At 53.8% G+C, this 21,772-nt stretch overlaps 1 protein-coding gene across 3 annotated transcripts in view; it reads left to right on the forward strand.

Annotated features, from left to right (window-relative positions):
- TBC1D14 (TBC1 domain family member 14) overlaps positions 1 to 21,772 on the forward strand; it is a 109,057-nt gene that overhangs the window by 18,856 nt on the left and 68,429 nt on the right. The window contains exon 1 of one of the 3 annotated variants that reach the window (XM_027545105.1): positions 15,552 to 15,569. The exons of the other annotated variants lie outside the window; for them this stretch is intronic. The gene's annotated coding sequence lies outside the window, so the exon portion shown is untranslated. Of the gene's footprint in view, positions 1 to 15,551; positions 15,570 to 21,772 lie in introns of those variants that run through there. 3 annotated transcript variants of the gene reach the window in all.

The raw sequence follows: 21,772 nt of genomic DNA on the forward strand, positions 1-21,772 counted from the left end.
AGGCGGTCTCCGTTGCTGCCAGTGAGAGATCTGCGGGGTCTCCAGTGCTCCCAGCCCGTCCTTCCTCCTCGGGTCGCTGCTTTCCCAGGCACGGGTTGACCCTGGCTCCCTCAGCGCAGGGTTTTCTGTCTTCCGATGTGAATTCCTGCACCAGATGGATTTGCAGTAGCTCAGCTCCCTCGATTGTGGAGTGCCTGCGCTTTGCTTTTCCAACCCCGGTTACACAGCTGGGCTCTCACCAGCTGTGGTTGTGACACCTGGGAGGTCATCGGCGGCCTTGACCAGAGATGTTTCTCTCGCTCCCCCTGCGCTTCGGTCTGAGGTTGCCCTTCAGGTGTGGCGACGGTGCAGCGGATAGGGTCACTCGCAGATGCGGGACGGGAGCGTCTGACGGGCCCTCTGTCGGGACACAGCTGGGCTCGGAAGGGACAGCTGGGTCCCTGAGGGTGTGTTGCCTCCTTACACTTTGCTAGGCTTTGTGGGTTTGCTTTGCCAGCAAGTCACAGGCATGATAGTTTCTTCATCGACGGCCTGCAGTGGACCAAGCCTCATGCTAGGCACTGTGTTTCTCATCGTCCGTCCTTCCCAGGGATACTTAGAATCTGCCATTTGCCAAGACACTGTTCTAGGTGCTTGGGATTCATTTCTGGATGAAACAAGGACCTTTGTCCTCAGAGAGCTTAGACAGTGTTCTAGTGGGGGGGTGCAGATAATACTCACAGTGAATAAATGAATGAAGCCATGATAAGCGCTGTGAAGAAAATGAGAGAGTAGAGGCAGTGGGTGGGACGGGGCACTGGAGAAGGCGGGTTGTGGAATGGTCAGAGTGCCCAGTGAAGCCGTGCTTCTCAGGGGGACGAGGAGGGGAGGTTCTAGCAGAGACTTGAAGTGCATCAGGAAGGCCATGAGCGCAGACGTCTGGGAGCGGAGCAACTTGGGTTGAGGAGGGGCGCGGGCAGGCCTGGTGCGTTGGAGGAGCAGTGAGGAGCCTGTGAGATGGACCAAGTGAGCCGTGAGGAGGGCGCAGTGAGGTCAGTGGGGCCCAGTCCCATGTGGGCCTGAGCCTGCGGTCGGTGATGGCAGGGATGCCCGGACTTGGGCAGTGGGGTCTGAGCAGGAAATTCAAGTTTGGAGTTGTTGGCCTCGTCCAGGGTTTGGAACAGATGAGGTCACCGCTCATCAAGGAATGAGCCTGAAGGCGCGTGAGGGCTGAGAAGCCTGGGGAGAGGAGGTGGCCAGCTGGGGTGGGAAGCTAGGGGGAAGCCGGGTGGCAGGGCAGGGCGTGATCTGCTGGGCCCAGGGTGCTTCTGTCGGGGAGATGCGGATTGACCCGTGACTCAGCAAGGGGCCCAGAGCTGTGCCAGTGGAGCGGTGCAGGGCGAAGCATCACCGGGGTGAAGCTACCGGGACAGGAGGAGGCAGGCTGGAAACAGCGAGCACAGCGATTCTTCCGGTGGGTTTTCTGCATCAGGGCCAAGAGTTGGGTGAGAGCTGGAGGGAGCAGCGCTATGGGGTTGGTTTCTCTTTTAAATGTTGGGGAAACCTTTGTTTTTGCTTTTGTCACTGTTTCTGCTCACCCTGTGAGAGAGAGGAGCAAACTCTGGTGCTTGGTCCTGGCGTTGCCTCCACAGGGGTGGTTCTGGTGCTCAGATAGAGGTGGTGGCTTTGGCCGGCGGGGCCATCCAGCGGGGCCGGCGGGGGAGCCGGGCGTGGGCACAGCTGTGGAGGCTGGACGTGGCCACCAGGGTCCGGAGTCCTCTTGTGTTCAGCGCACATAGATGACTCCATTGCTTTCAGGGCTGCTGGATTGTTTTTCTATGTGCAAACGTAGGTTTTAATCAACATATTTACTTTTTCAAAGGTCATTGTATCTTTCAGAGCAGTTGTAGGTTCACCGCACAATGAGGCAGCGATGCCATGTACCTGCCCCCGCAATGTGCATAGCCTCCCGTGCCATCAGCATCTCCCCCGCCCCACCCAGCACCATCAGCACCGAGTCCTTCGCTTGCATGAGGCTTCACTCTCCACACAGCAGGTTCCGTGGGTTTGCACAGACATGTAACAACAGGTCCACATCATGGTGCCTGTCGTTCCGGCCCTGACAGCCCCTCTGCCCATCCCCCATTGTCCTCTCCCCCTCAGCCCCGGGACGGCTGACCTCTCTTGGGTCTTCATGGCGAGCATACGGTATAGAGCCTTTGCAGACTGGCTTCTCTCACTGACTCATAGGCCTTTAAGGCGCCTCTGTGGCCTTCAGTGCCTGCCTGGCTCATCTCCTCTTGGTGCTGAATGCTCACGGCCTGGGAGATGCCATGAAGAGAGGTCCGAGGGGAGCAAGACCGGCACAGGCTGGGTGTGAGGTGTCCCTCCTCGTCTGCATCCTTGGTCTCCGGGAAGCCGCCCTCCTCCGGCTGCTGCCCGAGAAGACCCTTTGGCCCCTGTAGCCCAGGTCCAGGCCTGGTCGCTGAGGGACACCTCCATGCTTCTCTGCGCGCACGCACCCTGAAGCGTTTCTGCAGTGCTTACCCACTCTCGGGAGGGCTGGTCCAGGCTCCGTGGGGGACCAGCCTCACAGGCCTTCTGTGACCTTCCGTGTGTCCTGAGGAGCTCGAGTACACATGGGGGGCTCACGGGAGACCCTGGGGGGAGCTCGTGTGTGTCACCTCAGCTGCCCCTACTACGGCTTTGGCTGCCCTCCTCCTGGGGGGCCATCGCCCAGTTGCTCCAGGTCCGGGGGCCCCCTGCAGCAGCACTCCCCAGAACGTGGAAGGGTCTGGAGCCCATGTGAGGGCAGCGTGGGGTCCACACCAGTAAAGGCCCAGACGTGCAGGGACATGACAGCAGCTGTCGTTTCCAGGGCTAGGGTGGGCTTGGCTGGAGAAACCTGCCTGCAGCCCTCGCTGGCATCAGAGGGCGCACTCTTCCTTGGCAGCTCTGCCTTCTACGCCCCCAGCCCCCGCCTCTGCACCGGCAGGGTGCTCTGCAGGGCCGTGTCCCGTGTGTGCAACAGTCCATCCGGCAAGAGGAACCATCTCATCTGCGGGTCGCCCCTCTGTCCCCCCACGGGCCTGCCGACCCCTCCTGGAGGACGTCCCACGTCTGCCCCTCGTGCTCTGGACGCTGTGAACGTGGAGACTCGCTGAGGTCCCCAGGGAAGGGTGGGGGCCCCCTTGCTGTGGTTCCACAGGTCCCTGCTGTTGCTATGGCAGCGCCATTGTGCGATGTCATTGTTGGGTGCCCCCGGAGGGACTCCGTCTCCCTCGTCCGGTGCTGGCACCTGGTCAGAACCCAGGAGACGCTAGTCAGGTTGCTGAATTCAGCCTCCTCCATTTCCTCTGTGGATACCTGTGGGGGCCCAGTGCTGGGGTGCAGCCGCCGACAAGCCCCTTCCCCCAGAAAGTGCCACAGGGCCCTTGTGGTCTCTTGTGACCGCAGGTTGTGAGAGATGCTCCGTGTCAGGCTTGAGTTGCTGGTGGGGGATCAGAAGCACAGTCTGGGGAGAGGAATGGGGGTGGTGGAAGGCCGGGCTGGGGGGCCCGTTTGGAATAGGGGAGTCAGGGAGGGCCTCGCTGAGCAGGGACAGGTGAGCAGAGGTCTGCACGAGATGAGGAAGGCCACGGCAGGCCCAGAGGCTCTGAGGCTGCCAGGGACTGGCCGGGTCTCTGAGGTATGTGGGCTCTGCTGCCCTTTCCCCACCTCCCCGAGAGGCAGCCGGCGTGGTGGGCCCTCTGTCCCTGGTCCATGGCGGCCTGTGCAGCCTTCACCTGAGGCGCCCTGCGGCGCTTACTGCTGGACCCCAGACCTGTGCTGTCCAGCATGTTGGCCACTGGCCACATGTAGCTGTTTAAATGGAACTAAAATGGGTATTTTGGCTTCTCAGTGCCACTGGCCACATTCCAGTGCTCAGTAGCCACACGTGGCCAGTGTCTGCCACACGAGACGGCTTGGATTTACATGTTCCCGGCACTGTGGGGCGTTGTGTTGTCCAGCGCTGGTCTAAGTGGTCCAGATGACATCTCTGACTTGACTTTAAGCCTTTGTTAGCACGTGTGAAAGTAGCACGTGGTGGTTGTAAACCAAGTGAGTCAGTAAGGAGGTGTGTGAAGCCCAGGGGAGCCTGTGGAAGGAGCCATCCCCGGGACCCTGTGGAGAGGGAGCTGGCAGACAGGGGGCCTGCCTCCTCCTCTGGAAGGAGGGGTGGGGCAAGAGCCACCTGCCGTGTGTTGCGGGTCTCACCTGAGGCCGGTCTGGCACTGCCTGTGAGCTCGGGGGTGAGGTTCAGAGTCCCCGATACTGACGGGGGGAGCCTGCCTCTCCAAGGGGTGTTCTGAGGTGTCTTGTCCCTCCAACGACTTGAGGAGGGGCGGTTCAGAGAGTGCCGTCCTGGAGCCAGAGACGTGACTCCGACCTGCCCTTCGGGCTGGGGCGGGCCCTGGGCTTCGTTTTCCTGAACCCTGGTCTCCTCGTCTCTGGTGTGGCAATAACCAGGCGACACACACTGCCTGGCATAGTGGTCAGTGCTATGCCCTGTCCAGAATTTATCAGGAATCTCTTCCCCGCTTCTTGGTTTAGTAAACGAACGAGTGAAGGAATGCTCAGAAGTGCCAGCTTGCCCAAGAAACGATCAGCCAAAAAAAGAGAAACAAAGGGTTCCGTTGGTCCTGGAGGGTGAACCTGAAGGATCTCTTTCACGTTATGGTGACTTGATTAAAGTCAGGCCACCGGCTGGTTTTTTGTGGTCTCACTAGTTCTCTGTTAGGTGGAGGAACTCAAGGGAACAGGAAGGTGTTCTGGGAAATCCCAGCTGGGTCTGATGATCTGCTTCCTTCTGTTTGAGGATTAGGAAACTTGTCTATACCCGAGGAATGAAAGCCTTTATGTTCAGCTGCTTGCTGTTCGGTGCTGACTTTGACATGCCCGTTGGCCTCAGGTGGGGGCAGTCAGGGACTTTTTGTTCCAGAGTGCTGGAGCCAGTAATCAGGAGCGGCTCTGTATGTGCCCTGTTCAGTAACCGGACTATGTTCCTGGTAAACCTCATGGGCTGCACTGATTTCTCTGCGTCGTTTCTGCCCTGGCTTCTGCAAGGTGTTCACGTCCTTAGCAGCTCCACAGCCATAAGCAAGGTAGTTTTGGGGAGTGGGGGATGAAGAGAAGGTCTTTGTTCTTTGCAAGATTCGTTTGGCTTCCTGACTTGATGCCACACCCATAGTGTCCTGCACTATCGGGAAGTCGCGTGCTGCATCTTTATGGAAACTGAAGTTATGGTCAGCCTGGGAGGGTGACTCAGTGTGCGTTCAGGACACTCTGTGGGGGTACAAGGGCGTGGAGGAACCCACAGGCTGACCCATTCCTGCAACACACTTCTTCGGCTGCCAGCTACTCACTGCTCAGAAATAAACTTCCCTCTGCCCAGTTGAGTATAAGAGCTGTTCTACTTAAAAAATGTTAGTGGAATGATAGAGCGGTTAACATTGTCTTGCTCGGTTTTCCACCTTGAGTAGTGCCTATTTTAAAACGACTGCGTGTTTGCTTGTAGAGCCCTGGACACTCGATGTAGCTGACATTTAAACTCTGCTGTGCCTTCTGCATTTTTCATGTGCACGTCTTACTGGATTGCCACATCAGATCAGCTAGTTCCTGTTTATGTGAACTGAGCTGGGTCTGTAAGGGAGAGTTGTTTCAATTCCACTTCTGCTGATTCTCTGTTGTGAGTCGTTGTGGTTTGTCTCGGGATTCCTGTAAGGCTCTATATATGGAGGAGTGATGAGTCATCCAGATTTGCCTAATGGCCGTGGTAACCCCCCCTCCCCGCCACAGTCCACTTTCGCATTCATTCCCCTTTGCTTTCAGCCAGAGGCTTTTAGAATTCAAGCTCTGTGTACAGTGTTACAGGGAAGAGTGAATGTTTGTAGAGGTCTGAAAACTAGGGTTTGGAATTAAGTTCTCATTTCCTTTAGGTTTCAGGATTGGGTGGTTAAATACATTTCCTAGCAGGAGAGGAAAGAAGTGAAAGTGTTAGTCACCTAGTCATGTCCGACTCTTCAAGACCCCATGGACCTGTAGCCTGCCAGGCTCCTAATTCTCCAGGCAAGAGTCCTGGAGTGGGTTGCCATTCTTTTCTCCAGGGGATCTTTCCAACCCAGGGATCAAACCTGGGTCTCCTGCATTGCAGGTGGATTCTTTACCATCTGAGGCACCAGGGAAGCCTAGGAGGGGAGGTCCAGGGGAAGAGGTCAGGAGGGCATGGGCTCTGCCTCCCAGTCCACATCCTACAGGGCTGTGTCGACTGAAAAAAGTGCACCACCCAAAAATTGAGAATTCTGTTTCATTCCGTGGCGTTCCTGAGGACCATAGCCCGGGAAGGCAGCCTCTCTGATAGCTCTGATGGCCTGACTGTTCCAGAGAGATAAACAAGGAGCCAGGGTCTGGAGTTTTTTGATGGGAGAAAGAAACAACTTGTAGTCAAACACAAAAGATTATCGTTAATCACAGAAAGAAGATATCTCAAGTTAATGGGTTTTAGAGCTTTTCTACATATGGGAAGATGCAAGAGTCTGTGCTGATTGAAACCATCGTTTAATTATCCAGGGCCAGTCGTCTGGTTCTCTCCACCCTGAACCCCCCAGGGTGCACCGGAGGGTCTTCTGCAGTAGCTGCTGGCCGGATGGTAGGCAGCGTTCGTGTTTACTGGGGTGGCGGCTCGCGTGGTTTACTGGGATTTACATGGGTTTACTGGGTCGCATGTTTTTTGTTGTTGTTGTTCACAGGTGGAAGAGAGCCTAGTATGAGGAGGAAGAAGAGGGCAAGCGGCCAGTTAGACGAGAAGGAATGTTTCCCGGTCAGCCCCCACCCTCGCATCTGACTGTTTACTCTGAGCCTTTACCCTGGAACGAACAGGTTTCATTCTTTTTAGAAGTTCCTTTGACAGCAGTTGTTTTTAAAGCAGAGGAAATTGAGTGGTGGTGAGAGATTATGGAGAAGGAAATGGCAACCCACTCTGGTGCTCTTGCCTGGAAAATCGCGTGAACGGAGGAGCCTGGTATGCTACAGTCCGTGGGGTTGCAAAGAGTCAGACATGACTGAGCGACTTCACTTTCACTTTTCACTTTCAGAGTTTGTGGGGAGAAGACATAAATACGTATTTGCTTAGGTGAATACTAGCTGTTGTAACAAACTTGAAACATGTTTGAAGACTCAAACACAGCGGAGGTTCATTTCCACTCTCTTCCATGTCCTCCCCATCTCGGGGCTCTGTCCATTTCAACCTGAGGACTCCAGGCTCCTCTGCATCAAGCTGGAGAGGGGACAGAGTCTGAATGTGCTGCATGTGGGGGGTTTCCTAGGGAGCGCACACTTGAGGGGGTGCACATCACCCCACTCACAGCTTATTGGCTGGCGCTCTGACCTGTGGCCACACACACCTGTGACTTGGGCTGGGAAACAGGCCACTGCCTGGATACAGATTTCTCAGGACGCAGGTCAGGTGGTCTGGTATTCCCATCTCTCTAAGAATTTTCCACAGTTTGTTGTGATCCACACAGTCAAAGGCTTTGGCTTAGTCAAATAAAGCAGAAGCAGCTGTTTTTCTGGAACTCTTGCTTTTTCGTGATCCAGCAGATGTTGGCAGTGTGACCTCGGAGCCTTGGCTGGCTGTTTTTCTCCACCCGTGGCCACACACACCTGTGAAGGAGGCTGGGAAACGGGGCCAGTGCCTGGATAATGAGGAAGTGGGTTTGGTGAAGAGCGAGGAGCCTTGGCCGGCCATTTTTCTGAATCATTTTTCTTGATCCCCTTTCTTCATAAGAAGTAATGCCTGGGGTCTATATGTTGAATGCTCTCTCACCCTCTTGCTTAAATAGTAGTTCTCGCCATCTGCAGCATCAACACCTCAGTGCCTGACATGACCCAGGGAGCATTCTGCATCCAGCCCCCGTCCTATGCCACAGCCACAAAACCCTACCAAAACGTGACTTAGAGTAACAGAGACAAAACGTGACGAAACGTGACTTAGAGTTCTCCGGGGACTCCCCAGGTGGTCCAGTGGTTAAGTCTCTGTGCTTCTAAAGCAGGGCACACACATTATATCCCTGATTGGGGAACTAAGATCCTGCAAGCTGTGCGACTCAGCCCCCGCGCCCCCCCCCCCCTCAAAAAAAAAGTGAATTCTCTGAGCCAGCGTGGGTTACCCCTGCACTTTGGCCTGCTATGCTGGCAAACTCTCGTTGTCCCTCTGAAAAACCTCCTCTGATCAGCTGTCCCCTGCCCAGACCCCCTCATTTGGATCCACAGTCCGTGGTCTTGTTTTGCGACAGCACCCACACCCTCTGCAGCCCCTCACCGTGAGCTTCCTGCGGATTGAAGGAAGGGGCTGCGTCTTAGGCAGCTTATTTGTTCTGGTTCTGTTTTCCTGGCCAGTGCAAGCGCTTAGTAAGTGTTCAGTAAATCCTTTTAAGTGAATGAGGGATAGATTGTAAATCTAAAAGAGTAATTAAGAGATCTGGAACACTTAGCTCTTAAAATCTAAATATTTTTCTTCTCAGCTTTGTTATTGTTCTAGAATTTGAGAGAAGCTCCCCCCGTCAACAGTTTGAGCTCCCGCATCAGGTCACCCCGCGGTGTAGGTTTCAGATTGCACGCGTGGCGTCCACACTGGTGGTGTCTGCGAAACTGGCGTGTTCTTTCTGGGAGGTTTTTGCCTTTTGTTTTTAATGGTAAACCTTCTTTTACATGTTTTCCCAAAGCTTGTATTTGTTTAGAAGTATGTAGGCAAATTTTGACCTTTTATGTTATCATTTTGTTTTTGTCGTTTCCACTTTTACACCTGCTGCTGATGTTCCTCTTTATAGTATTTCCCTACAGACTTTCTCTGAATTTTATCCATAAAAATGTGTTATCACCACAGCTTGATATCCTGCTTTTTTTTTTTACTTATTGAAAACATTTTCTCACACGATTAAAAATGAATTGTTCATACATACTGGTGTCTTTGTGGTGGTATTCCATCCTGTGAATCATTTACTTATCCCATAATAAGGAAATGGCTTTTGTTCCTACTTTTTGGTGATAAAATGGGCTGAGGGCACCTCAGTGCGCACTGTGTGCATTCCGGGTGATTTCCTGGGGCACAATCCCAGAAGTGCTGCTGCTTCTTGACCGCGGCCCTGACCCCGGGTCGGCTCTGATCTGCCGCCTCCCGAGGTGAGGATGAGAGCCTCCGGGAGCCCTCTGTCCTGGCTGCAGGTTGATGGCAGCGAAGGTCCAGCCCCTGCTGTGTGAACGAGGAAACTCAGTGAGGGCCGGCGGACTGTTAGAAGCGTCCATAGCTCTGGCCTCTGGTTACTGAGTTCAAGTTTGGGAGGATTTGTCCTTCCATGTCCTGCGGTCTGCAGAATGCAGAGACTTTGGCTTCCTCCCTTCCTTTCCTTGGGCTCCCCTGGTGGCTCAGACGGTAAAGAATCTGCCTGCAAAGCAGGAGACCCAGGTTTGATCCCTGGGTTGAGAAGATCCTCTGGAGGAGGGCATGGCAGCCCACTCCAGTATTCTTGCCTGGAGGATCTTGTGGACAGAGGAGCCTGGCAGGCTACAGTCTATGGGGTCCCAAAGAGTCGGACACGACTGAGCAGCTAACATTTCTACTTTTCCCTTTTCTCCTTCCCCCGGGCACTTGCTCTGACTCATGGGACGGTGTGCTCTGAGCCCAGCACTGCTGGCTCGCCCTGCCCTGCCTTTACCTGACACTCTCTCTTTCCCTCTGCCCTGGTCCCCGGGGCCGATTTCTGCACAGCTTCATGGCCCAGCCCAGCTGACACCTCTTCTGTGACGCCTACCCCGCCGTGGCCAGGGCAGAGGCAGCCTCCTCCAGGCGTGCTGCCCTCTGTTCCCGTAGCCTTCTTGGTTTAGTTCAGTGGTGTTCTGTCTCGCTCTTACTGTGGGCCCCTCAAAAACAGGGCCTGGGGCTTAGTCATCCCTGATGCCCAGCTGGTGTCCTTGCCTGGCCCTGGAGTGTTAGAACGTGACTCGGTTCTGTTCACCTGGCCGGCACGAGCTCTTGTTCTGGAGCTGCACGTAAGAGGCTGGTCTGTCTGAATCCTCACGGGCAAGGCCTGCAGTGTGCGCACTCCGGGCTGAGTGTTTTCCATACGAGAGAAGACGAGGATCTGCTGGGCTCCAGCGAATCCTGGGGCAGGGCCTGGATTTGCTGCTGTGGAGGGAGAGGGCGCAGGCAGGTGGGCTCCACAGGCTCCCTGGGTTGGGGACCTGCACTAGCCTGATCCTGGGAACAAGATCCTGGAAACGTTCTCATTACAAAGCAGGTGTTCACAGTTCGGTTTTTCTTTAGCAGATAGAATTGTTGGGCCGTTTAAAGCAAACTCTAAAAGTAATTCGCTGTTCATGGAAACTGCTGGAAAGGAGTTAATCTTAAATTCAATGCGTAGATTAAAGCATGAGTTAAACAGATAGCAGGGGAAGGGAACATTTATTAGTGAAGGAACAAAGTCCTCAGCCTTTGCAGCACAATAGAATTATTCAGAAAACTTGAAAAAAAAAAATTGTCCAGGCCCTGCCCTCAGAGACCAGTTTTAATCGGTTTAGGGTGAGAGCGAGGCATTAGGAGTTTCGAAAAAGCTGCCTAGGTAATTATAGTTTGCAGCCAGGATTGAGAACCGCTCTTGGAAAATACAGACTTAAGTCCAGATCCAAGTGTTCTGGTGTACTGTGTGACCTGAGGCAAGGTTATGTCTCTGAATTTCCTCATTTTGAGGAAAATTATGCATAAGCCTGTGGAGGACGGACACCTGTGTCTCTGGTCGTCATCGACTGTGTTTCCTGAACTTGGCCCTGCCTCGGAGATGAGCAGTGCTCAACATGTATTTGTTGAGTGAAAGAAATAACGTGTGTGACTGACTAGGTGGTGGTGGTTAGCCGTGCAGTCGTGTCCAACTCTTGCGACCCCATGAACTATAGCCTGCCAGGCTCCTCTGTCCATGGGATTTCCCAGGCAAAAATACTGAAGTGGGTAGCCATTTCCTTTTCCAGGGGATCTGCCCAACCCAGGGGTCAAATCTGTGTCTCCTGCATTGCAGGCAGTCTCCTGCATTAAAGATGGATTTGTAACCGCTGAGCCACCAGGGAAGCCCCGTGTGACTAGGGTCAGGATTCAACGAGATGCGGTGCTTGGCCCTATATAATGAGCAGACTGCTTTCAGTGTCATTGATAAGCACTCCTCACAGTCCCAAAGTGCGTAACCGGGAGGTGGTGCCTCAAAACCAAGAGGTTCTTTTCTTACCCAGAGTCCAGCAGCTTGTTACCAGGGTGGGATGGGAGCCCAGCTCTGCCTGATGCTGAATGCTTTCTTCTGCATGTGCTTTTTCCACCTGAGGTCTGATCTTACCGTCAGAACCCCTAAAACGGGAGAGCGCGGCCATTTTGTCCCTTTGCTCTGCCGCCATTGTGGTCGCGCCCACTCACAGTCCATGGTGCTTGCAGCCTGTCACTAACGAGCAGCGCCATTCTCCCTCTGTTCTTTGGTGTCCAGACAGAGATTCAGAATAAAGCTGTGTGTTTTTTCCCCTTAGCAGTGTTCTGTACTACATTATGTAGGCATTTCGCAGTGTCTTCTCTTTCTCTCTTCTTAAAAACCTAAGCTGATGTTAGAGAAGGCATCTCTGTTTCATCTTCCCTTCCTCTATTTAAATGTTGGGAGTGTTTGAAGGAGATTTCAAGGAGGTTGTGGCCCAGGATAACACGGGGTCTTGTTTTGCTCTCTGACTTATCAGTGGGAGGCTCTGAGGTGGTGGTGCAGTTTCAGGGTTAGTTAATGAATTACCTGTTAATGCAGCAAATCTAGCAGGTTATGCCAGGCCTTGGGGGTACAAAGACCAAGTAAGGTTCCCGTGTATGTAGGGGCAGTGGCGCATAAATAACTGAAACATAGCCCTCAGCTCTCCGTCACAGTCAGTGTGAGTGCGCTGGGGGCACAGAGGAGGGACTTTGCGGAAAGGGACTCCATCAGCCCAGAGGCTCCAGAGGAGCACGCTTGCAGCTGACTAGTGTTTGCTGAATGGGGACAGAGTGAGCACCCACTCGTGTGCCCCTGGAGAGTCACGCCCCTTCTCGGTCAGGACCTCGCTCCCCGGGGGCCACCACTGTTCCGACTTCTGTCACCATAGATGTGTTCCGCTCGTTTTGAACTTTAGATGTGTGGTGTCACACGGCGTATTCTCCGGTGTCTGGCTTTCTTTGCTCGGTTTTGTCGGCGGCTCGCCCAGGTGGTTCCTGTGCGGCAGCAGTATCCATTCTCTCGTTTTGGGGGTGTTCAGGTGTGCAGATAGACCCGTCCCTTTGCGTTCTGCCGTGGCTGGATGTTCGCTTGTTCCGCTCGTGACCACCGGGAAGAACGCTGGTCGTAGTGTCTCTCTATGCGTGTGACCCTCAGGTGGACTCGCCGGATCTGCTTTCATGGACACGGCTGGGTGGTCTTCCGGGGCGGCTGTCCCAGAACGTGCTCGGACTGGCGTGTGCACACGGCTCCCTCCTCTCCCAGACTTGGTGGTGTCAGTTTCCTGGCTTCTTTCCGCTTTTTGCCGTTCTGGTGATGGGATAGGGGTATTTAGCTTTCCTTTACATTTCTCTGATGACTCATGATTCGATTCACTTTTTCATATCTTGCTGATTGAGAATCTCCCTTTGTGGCTTGCCTGTTGAGGTGTGTCTTGACTGGTTTGTAGGCGTACTGTCTGTATTCAGAAGGAGAGTCCTTTGTGAGAGGTGTGTGTTGCAACATCTTCTGGTGGTGGTGGTTTAGTCACTAAGTCGTGTCCAACTCTTGTGACCCCACGGACTGTAGCCTGCCCGGCTCCTCTGTCCATGGGATTCTCCAGGCAAGAATACTGGAGTGGGCTGCCATTTCCTTCTCCAGCGGGTTGTCCCGGCGCAGGATTTGAACCTGGGTCTCCTGCATTGCAGGCAGATTCTTTACCGACTGAGCCGCGAGGGAAGCCCGTATCTTCTACACTATGGCTTACCTTCTTATTCTCTTAATATTTTAAAAGTTTGGTTTATTAAACTAAGAAAAGTTCTTCATGGTGATGAATTCTGCTTAATAGAAGTTTTCTTTTTATGCTTAGTGCCCTTTGTGTCCTGTTTAAGAAAGTCTGAGTTATCTTCTGGGCTGCCCAGGTGGTGCTAGTGGTAGAGAGCCTGCTCGTCAATGCAGCAGACCTGAGAGACACAGGTTCGGTCCTTGGGCCGAGCACGACAGCAGCGACCTAGCATGCGTGCACGTTCTCTTTTAGAGACTTTGTCTTGCCTTTACCAACTAGAGCCGTAGTCCATCAGAATTAATGTTCTGTTAGAGTGAGAGGTAGTGAGCGGTTTGTAGAGATCATCCATCCCACTGAACCTTTGAAAGAAGTCAGGTGACTGTGTGTGTTCCATCATCTGTTTGTTCTCTCACTTGTCTTCTCTTAATTACTATTACCGTGTCATAGGTTTTGGTATCTGTAGAGTAAGCCCTCCTGCTTCGTTCTTCATTAACATTGTTTTGGTTATTCTAGGTCATTTTCATTTCCCTGTAAATTTTAAAGGTCAGTTTGGCGATTACCACAGAAATCTGCTCTGATTTTGTTTGGGATTACATTGAATCTGTTGGTTACTTTTTACTATAGAAGACTTGTACAGTAGAAGACTTCTAATCTATAGTAGAAGACTTCTGATCTCTGAATATGTTATGTCCTTTCATTTATTTAGTTTTTAAAAATTTTTTTCACAGTATTTTATAATTCTTTATGTACAGGTTTTGTGTTTCATTAAATTTATTCCAAGATACTTGTTATTTTTGATGGTTTTCAAAATGCCGTTTTATAAGCGTTAGTTGGAAACGGAGTTAATTTTTGTCTGTAGACCTTGACTCCCAGAATCTTGCTCAGTTCAGTTCTTACAGTTTATCTGTGGTTTCTTTTGACTTTTCTCTGTAGAATACCATGCTGTCTGTGGATGGGGTTTGTTTCTTTCCAATTCTTACACTTTGTATGTACTTTTCTTAAGTTATTGCGTGACCAGGGTCTCCGATGCAGGTTAGATTGAAGTAGTGCTGGCAGAGAGCCTTGTGTGGCGCCGGCCTCGGGGAAAAGCTTTCTCCGTTTCCCACTAAGTGTGATTTTTGCAATAAGATGTGTTTTACTAGATGCCTTACTTTATAGTAAGAAGCACTTTTTAAAAATCAGATTAAGGATTCTGATAAAAATCGTTTGCTTTTATTCATAGTTGTACGATTTAAAAAGTCATGAGTGTGTTGCATTTATCAAATGCTTTTTTCCACATCTATTGATGATGCGTTTTCACCTTTATTTTCTGTATGTGGTGAATAACATTTTTCTAATGTTAAGTAAACTAACTTGGCTTCCTTAGAATCATCTCAACTGTTCTTGATAGATCATCCTTTATATCTGTCGTTGGATTTGATTTGCTAATATATACATTTGAAATTTTTTCTGCCTCTGTTCGTAAGAGTATAGCCTGTAATTTTTCTTTCTTACAATATTCTCTGTCCAGTTTCGGTGTGAAGATTATGTTGACCTTATAAAATCGGTTGAGGAATGTTCTTGTTTCTGTTTTCTCAAAGACTTTCTGTAAGATTTTCCCCTGGTGGTTAAATGAACTGACCAGTGTGTTAAAACTCAGAGACCTGCACACCAAAAAGTCTGCTCTATTATATATGAATTTTTAAAAATAATAAAAAGGCTTTGTGGGAATTTAACATGTATACGTGTACATACTAACCCATGTCAGATAACCCTCCCAGGGTCGTCAGAAAGTCCTGTTTTTTTTGGTGAATCAGACGTATAAATGCATCAGTTGAGTGACCTAATAAATTTGCTGTGGTCGGGGGGCGGTCTAAAAGGTTTGTTCTCTGAAAGAGTTTGTGAAGGTTTCTTCCTTAAATGTTTAGAAGGATTCACCAGTGAGACCATCTGGACCTGAGTTTTCTCTGTGAGTTTTAAAATTATGGATGTTTCTGGAAGCATTTTTTTTTGCTGAGGTATAATTATAAAACATGAATACTGCAGGTTGAGGAAGAACTTGGAAGGACTACAGGAACATGAGTGTTCTGGAGCGTAGAAAGCACAGTGGCTCCCGAGAAGGAGACTGCAGATGAAGCCGGGAAAGCAGGCTGTTGCTGGGGGGCTTTGACTAATCTCTTCCAGTGGCTTTGTGAGGAGTCTCTTCAAGTGAACTCTTTGTGAATCTCCTATAGTGGCTTTGTGGATTCTTAGAGTGAATCTCTTATATTCACTTTGTGAATGACTGCTCTGTTCTCACCCTGAGCTACAGATGGAAAAACGTCAGTTTGATTCCTCGGGTAGTGAGGGATTTGACCAGAACTGCTAAGTAGGAGAGCAGGAATTTTTTGAAGTGTGTAAGTGTAGTCAGAACAGTGCTTCTCAAACCTTAGCCGCATCCGAGCCACCTGGAGGGCCTGTGAAACAGAGCTCGCTGGGCCGCGCGTGAGTTTCTGACCCAGTAGGTCTGAATGGGGTCAAGATTTGTATTTCTCGCCAGCTCCCAGGTAGGTGACGCTGCCCCTGGTCCAGACCCCCGCTCTGGGGTCCCCGGCTTTGTAGAGTGTGTTCGTTAGCATCCGCTGCACTGGGGTGGGAGTCGTGTCCGTCTGGGACAGGCGTGTGCTCGGGGCCACGCTGTACCCTCTTACCGCCCATGCTTGGCTGTCTTTTCTTTTTAGTTGCAAAGGTTTGATTTTTTAAAAAAATAAAGTGGCAGTATAGTAGTTTGTAACATAAAGTAACTTTTTCCTCTGTTCCTCACCAGCTCCTCTTGCCAGAGATGTCCGCCTGCTGTCTCCAGTCAGATGTCTTTTGTGTAATTTCAGACATACAGACATGTGCCAGATAGGCATGGACGATGGGGCTGCTTAGTAGCAAGTGAGCCCTAGCTGGGCGCGTGGGCTGATTGTTGACAAATGATTGAATGATGCCTGCCCCAAGGGCCAGCCAACCCATGGTATCTTGTGGCTTTAGAATAGATCAGTTCTATAGACTGGACGTTGTTAATTAGATCTTGTCCCTTAAAAAAGCTTTAGCACTATTTGAAGTCATGGAGGGACAGTCCCCTAGTGACGGTTCTAAGGCAAGTGTTTGGACAGAGATTCAGTGACCATGTTTGTGACTCACCAGAAAACCTGGTTGCTTTTGCACAGAGTGCAGTGTCTGCCCAGAGGAGGTGCTCAGTTGTTTCAGATGCCCTTCGCCTGCCTTCTTAGTCTGCAGCGCCCGTGGGTTTTGGGGTCAGGTGAGCCTGTCCTGCTGTGCTGTGGCTCTGGGTCTCTGCCGGGTGCTGAGCTGCATGAGTGGGTCTGTGTGGGGCCCTGGAAGCCTGGTCGATCAGCCTTCCTCCCAGACTGCCCACACCCAGCTTCCTGGGGACTGGCTAGGAGTCAGAGCCCCGCACACCCCCACCGCCTGGCCTTTCCAGCCGGGCCGCTCTGCCCAGCCTTCCTTAGCCTTCCAGACTGCGTGGAGCGGGCTCGGAAGGGCGCCCATGGTGCTGCTTGGGACTGCGGCTTGGGCCGGGCAGGAATGTTCCTGGGGGAGGCGCACGCTCCTGTGGCTGCCTCAGAGCCAGGCGCTTCCCGGAGGTGTGATGGCTGTCTCCCCTGCGTTGCTGTTGATGGACAGGTTGGTGGTTGTGGTCTTGCCTTTCTTGCTTCGGTAATTGCAGACTTAACTGGAGCACGGTTCCTCCCATGTTAGATAGCTTTTAACGTGGTTTAGCTCCCCTCCTCCAAGCCTGCGTGGGGCAGACTTGTTTCCTCGGCTGTTCCTCAGTTTAACATGGGGGTGATCAGCGGGGGTCTGCTGTGTGTACCAGGAGCTCGAGGGCCCCATTTTATATCCGTGCTCATGTCCGCCGCCCCCACCCCTCACCCCGAGGGTTAGCATTGCTTTTAGTGGATTAAAGGTTTAGCGTCAGCTGCTGCTTGGGTAACATTTTTGAAAAAGGAGAGGGACTCCTGGGTACTTTTAACTGTGTGTGGAACTAGGAATTTGGGCCACAATGCTTGTGGCCATAAGACCTCGGTGTCTCCCTTACTTCCTTTTTCCCACAAGGTAGGTAGAATCTGATCACACAGGAGGTTTGCTCTGCAGACTGCGGCTTTCCCTTGGTGTCTCTCTGACGGTCGAAGTGGGCCAGCCTCTTCCCCTTGTGCTTTCAGAGCAGAGCCAAGGCCCGGTGTGCGTCTGTGCAGCTGCGGAGCGTGTCAGTCGTGGAGGGGTGGGAATCTGGAAGAAACACACGGGAGGTGGACTTCCGAGGAGTCCGTGGAGCTTCTCCCCTTCTCTGCCGCTGATGGGTGTCAGGGTTTAGATGTCTCTCGAGTGAATTTTTGACCTCACTGAGCCTGTGTGAGCTTATGCTGTGTGTATCGTAGTAACTATAGCACCGTTCCTGTAGCGTTGTTTCACACATGAAGCACAGGAGAAGTGCCTGCTGCCGGAGCCTGACAGGTGGTCTGTGACTCAGGAGACGCTGAAGGAGATACCCAGCTGGGCCAGCCAGTCCTCGGGGGAGCCAAACACTGTTTCTGCTGGTTTCCGGTTGCTGTGGGATCAGAAGTCGCCAGCAGTTTGTCACTGAGACAGGAGCAAGAGAGCGGGAAGCCCCAAGTAATTACTGAATCACAGCCAGGAGTTCAAATGTACGGCCTCTCAAAGGAGGAAGACATCGGAGGTCTATTTCTCAAGACTCTGAGAAACCCTGGGGAGCGTGGGTGGCTTGTGGAACCTGCTCCACCGGGTCGGCGAGGACTGTCCTCCCGTCCCAGCCCTCCTCCGCCCTCCAGGACAGCCTCATTCCGTCTCTCCCTGGGCAGGACTCCTCGCCCTCTCCCAGTCCTGGCTGCTTTGGTTTTAAATGGACAGGAGTAACTCTCCGATAATCTTTATGAAAATTCCCTGTAAAAGCACACGTTTGATGAGTTTGAGTCTTTTCCTGCAGGCCGGGAACCGTTCTAGACACTGGAGGCACCACAGCAAATGGAAGAGGCTGTGTTCGTGCCCACGGACTCTGCCTGCTGGTGGCGAAGACAAACACAGCCGCAGTGATAGCATCTAGGAATGTATCCGTGTGCCCGCGTGTGGCTCAGCTCACACATGGCGCGTTGACACCCGCGAGGCCAGGGACCCAGGTTGAACGCCTCGCAGGCCTCTTGTCAGCGAGCATTCTTACTTGCTCCTTGAATCGCCTTCTTTTGGCTTCAGTAACTCGGGAAAGTTAACTTGGGGGCGGAGGTGAAGGTAACAGCCTCAGCCTCACCACCTGTGAAGACAGCCTCTCAACTTTTGTGTTGGCCCTTGGCTCTGTAATCACTCAGCTAAAAGCAGAGACGTGGGATGCTGGACTGTGCCGGAGTTTGGTGACCTGTGAGCTCTAGTGGCTGCTGCGTCCCTCGTCCCAGGGTTCAGAAGCATATAAAACTGGGTTTATGACATGTTATAAACCTGACATCAGGACCTCTCCAGTTCCAATTCAGTCGCTCAGTCGTGTCCGACTTTGCGACCCCATGAACTGCAACACGCCAGGCCTCCCTGTCCATCACCAGCTCCCAGAGTCCACCCAAACCTATGTCCATTGAGTCGGTGATGCCATCCAGCCATCTCATCCTCTGTCGTCCCCTTCTCCTCCTGCCCTCAATCTTTCCCAGCATCAGGGTCTTTTCAAATGAGTCAGGATGACTTTGTGTACCTAATTAGTATTTTTTTTCCCTTGAAGAGCATGCCCCAAAGTGTGTGACCTTCGAGGCTCCCCAGACGTAGCTCTGCCCTTGCAGACGGGCAGCGGGAGGAGGGTGAGGGGTGAGGCACTGGGGGCGCCCGGCCCGCAGCCCAGCCAGAGGCCCCGCTCAGCTTGGGCTCAAGCTCGCGCGGGAGCCAGGCCCGGTGCGGCCTGCTCCTTAGTCTTTCTGTCTCCACCTTTTCATCTTTCACGTTCCTCCCTACCCCACGCCCTTGCAGCTTTTTGGCTCTCCGGTGGGAAAAGGCCCAGAATGTGCCTGCTGCGCATGTCCATCCCAGACTCCCTAACCGTCCCCTCCTCCCGGCAGCCATAAGCTCGTCCCCCGAGTCTGGGTGCGCCATTACTGTCAATGCGACTCGGTCATTGGTGTTCTGTATCTTGTCCTCTGAGTCGTGCCTATTGAGACAAGAATAGATATTTTGCCAGCCATGGATAAATGCCGGGGGAGACCCCGGCTCCCTTTTCTTGCCTTTGGCTTTCTTGCCCCCTCAGGCTCTGAGGATGACGCTCTTCCCTTGTAGCTGGATGTGGCTCACCTGTTACAGACTCTAAGGTGTGTTTCCTGAGGCTCTTCAGCTTTATTGGAAAGTGGATCTGACGTGCGTCAGCCATAGGCCTCTGGTGGGGCCTGCGCCCCCTGGGTCACCTTCCCTCAGCCGCCGGCTTTGACACCTGCCTCTGGGTGCAGAGCGCTGGCTTGGAGAGGTGGGTGGAGCCAGGGGACCGTGGCTGCCTTCTTGGTTCCCCGTGGACTTTCTGGGGCCCCATGCATGTGCAGGTCCTGTGTGCAGCCCGTGAGGCCCAGCACCTCCCCGTGAGGCCGACCCTCCTGGCTCCCTGTCAGAAGCACTTTGAGGGTCGGGGGTTTAGTCAGCAAGTCGTGTCTGACCCTTGTGACCCCATGCCAGGCTCCGCTGTGCATGGGATTTCCCAGACAAGCATACTGCAGTGGGTAGCCATTTCCTTCTCCAGGGGATCTTCCTGACCCAGGGATCGAACCTGGGTCCCCTGCCTTGCAGGCAGACTCTACCATCTGAGCGGGTGGAGGGAACATCGAGTGTGCAAGTGCCATGAGCTCAGGGGAGCCGTGGAAGGGGTCGGGGCGGGGGCTGGTGGGTCCACCTGCGCTTTCCAGAGAGGGCCCTGGGCTCTGGGAGGCATGGCCGGTGGAGTTTGGCAGGGGCCCAGGGCTCGCGGGTCTTGGAGCTGCGCCTGAGGGACTGCTGAGGCACAGGTGGGGTGACCAGCCCTGGAGGCCCCAGGGTGGAGGGGCAGTGGGGCAACACCAGAGTTGAGGAGGAGAGCCTGGTGGTCTCTGAGCACGGAGGGCTGCCTCTCCCTGCCGCGCAGCGCGGTGGAGGCCCGCAGCCTGGGGGGTGTGGAGCGGCACCACCCCCCGCCTCTGGGGGTGCTTCTGGGGCAGCGCTGCCGAGGCCCCCACGCTGCAGCCAGCCTCAGGGCAGGCGAGTCCTCTGTCTCCCCAGGGTCTCCTAGGGTCTTCAGGTGCGTCCCTGCGGCCACCACGCCCGCAGCCCTCACCCGCCAGCCTTGAGGGAGGGGCTCGGCAGGAGTTAGGTTGTGCCCACCACGTGTGTGTGTCAGACTGTGTGTGTTGGGTATGTTGGGTGTGTGCGTATGTGTGTCATGTGTGTGTGTGGTGTGTTGGGTGTCTATGTGGTGTGTTGGGTGTGTTGAGTGTGTGTGGTGTGAGTGTGTGTGGTGTGTTAAGTGTGTGTGTGGTGTGTTGACTGTATGGTGTGTGTGTGAATGGGTGTGTGTGTGGTGTGTTGAGTGTGTGTGTGTGTGTGTTCAGGGGGCCATGCTGGTGTGCCTGCGTGTGCGGATAGGCAGCGCGGGCCTTGTTGTCCAGAGTCCTGGGAGGCTGTGGACGGTCTTGTTACAGAAGCCTGTCGTCGTGCCCGCGGGCTGGAGATGGCGCAGCCCTGGTTCCCCATCAGCCCTGGTGGCGTCGTTCCCTTCAGTGTAGGGGCGTGTCCCCTCCGTTCCCGTGCTGTTTCTGCTCTGCAATCAGAGACTGCAGGGAGGCCAGCAGCGGAGGTCCCGGTGCTGCCGGTGGAGGACGCGCTCGTTTCCCTGCAGCGGAGCTTCCACCCTCCCACCCAGGGCCCTCCTCTGGGGCGGCCGGTCCTCCTTGCTGCCTCGAGCCCTCATCACCCCTGCTGGCGGCCTCCCTTGGGAGGCGAGTTGGGTGTCCTGCTCGGCCACCCCTCCCCGGACTGCCAGCCCCTCTTCTAGGAGCCCCTGGGGACCCTCCCCCGCTCAGATGTTTCCTCTGTCTCATCTGAGCTCTGATTTGTCCAGATTGTCTCTGTTGCCTTGAGCCTGTGTGGATGCCCGTCTGTGGGCCCCACCCTTGGAGGTGGCTGGCTCCCCCTGGCCTTGGGTGGGCCCCAGCCTGCCCCCTCCTCTCATGTACTTGTCCCCCTGAGGACACACGCGGTGGAAAGACCACTGCCTTCTCCAGCAGCACGCATGCGCTCTCAGCCTCTGGGACCCAGGCTTGGGCTACACTATGGTCACAGAACTTGCGTGGGGACACCCCCAGGGATCCAGACACCTCTTCCCTCTGGGCCCTGTTGGACTGGCAGGAGCAGCCCCGTGTGTGGGCGTCCCCAAGGGCGTCTCTGAGCCCCACACTAGGACCGCAGCACAGGGCTGAAGGCACAGGTCGGCCTGGGGGCTCGCCCTGCCCCCGGCCCCCAGAGTGGGTCCTGTGATGGGCAGAGGTGCGCCCTTGGCTCCACCTGGCTCCTGGGCCCAGCAACCAGCTCCACGCCAGTCTCCCCGTGACCGTGACCTGAAAGGGGAGCAGGGAGCGGGAAGCCTTTGCTGGCTGGGCTCCCTGCTCCCCGAGCCGGCGCCGGAGCTGCAGGTGACACGCAGCTGAAGCTCGCAGGGAGTCCTTTCTGCTCGGAGCTCCTGGGTACTTGTGGTGAC

Source organism: Bos indicus x Bos taurus, chromosome 6 (assembly GCF_003369695.1).
Source record: "Bos indicus x Bos taurus breed Angus x Brahman F1 hybrid chromosome 6, Bos_hybrid_MaternalHap_v2.0, whole genome shotgun sequence".
In the NCBI taxonomy this organism is placed as follows: domain Eukaryota; kingdom Metazoa; phylum Chordata; class Mammalia; order Artiodactyla; family Bovidae; genus Bos; species Bos indicus x Bos taurus.